Here is a 419-nt window from a genome sequence, read left to right as displayed (position 1 = left end):
GGACAGGGAATTCAGGTAGTGTGCAGAAAAGGGGACTTGCCTGTGATTCCATGGGAAGTTTTTGACAGAGCCAGGAACTTAAATTGAATCTGAAATTCCACTCCAGGGCTCCTGCTGTCTTGATCAGCTGCTCTTGGAAGCAGTCAGATGAGTGCTGGTGGTTTTGAGTTTGGCTGTCCCTTGGCTGTGGTTTGCTGCTCTTCTGTGCAGATGTGGCAACTGCCAATGTCACTGTTCTGCCTTTGCTCCAGTGCAGTGAAACATTTCAGTCAGTTTAAGTGACTTTTAGTGCTCTCTTCTGTGGGTCTGTTTTCCTTGGCAATAGAATTGCAAGGTCACTTTTTGCAAGAGAGGCTGCTGGAGTCCTGGGCAGGTAGAAATGCATTGTGAGAGCTCCTGTGCTGGTGCTTTGGCTTCTT

The sequence above is a fragment of the Corvus brachyrhynchos genome, unplaced genomic scaffold (genome assembly GCF_000691975.1).
Source record: "Corvus brachyrhynchos isolate BGI_N302 unplaced genomic scaffold, ASM69197v1 scaffold101, whole genome shotgun sequence".
Taxonomy (NCBI): domain Eukaryota; kingdom Metazoa; phylum Chordata; class Aves; order Passeriformes; family Corvidae; genus Corvus; species Corvus brachyrhynchos.
This window is presented reverse-complemented; position numbering follows the sequence as displayed.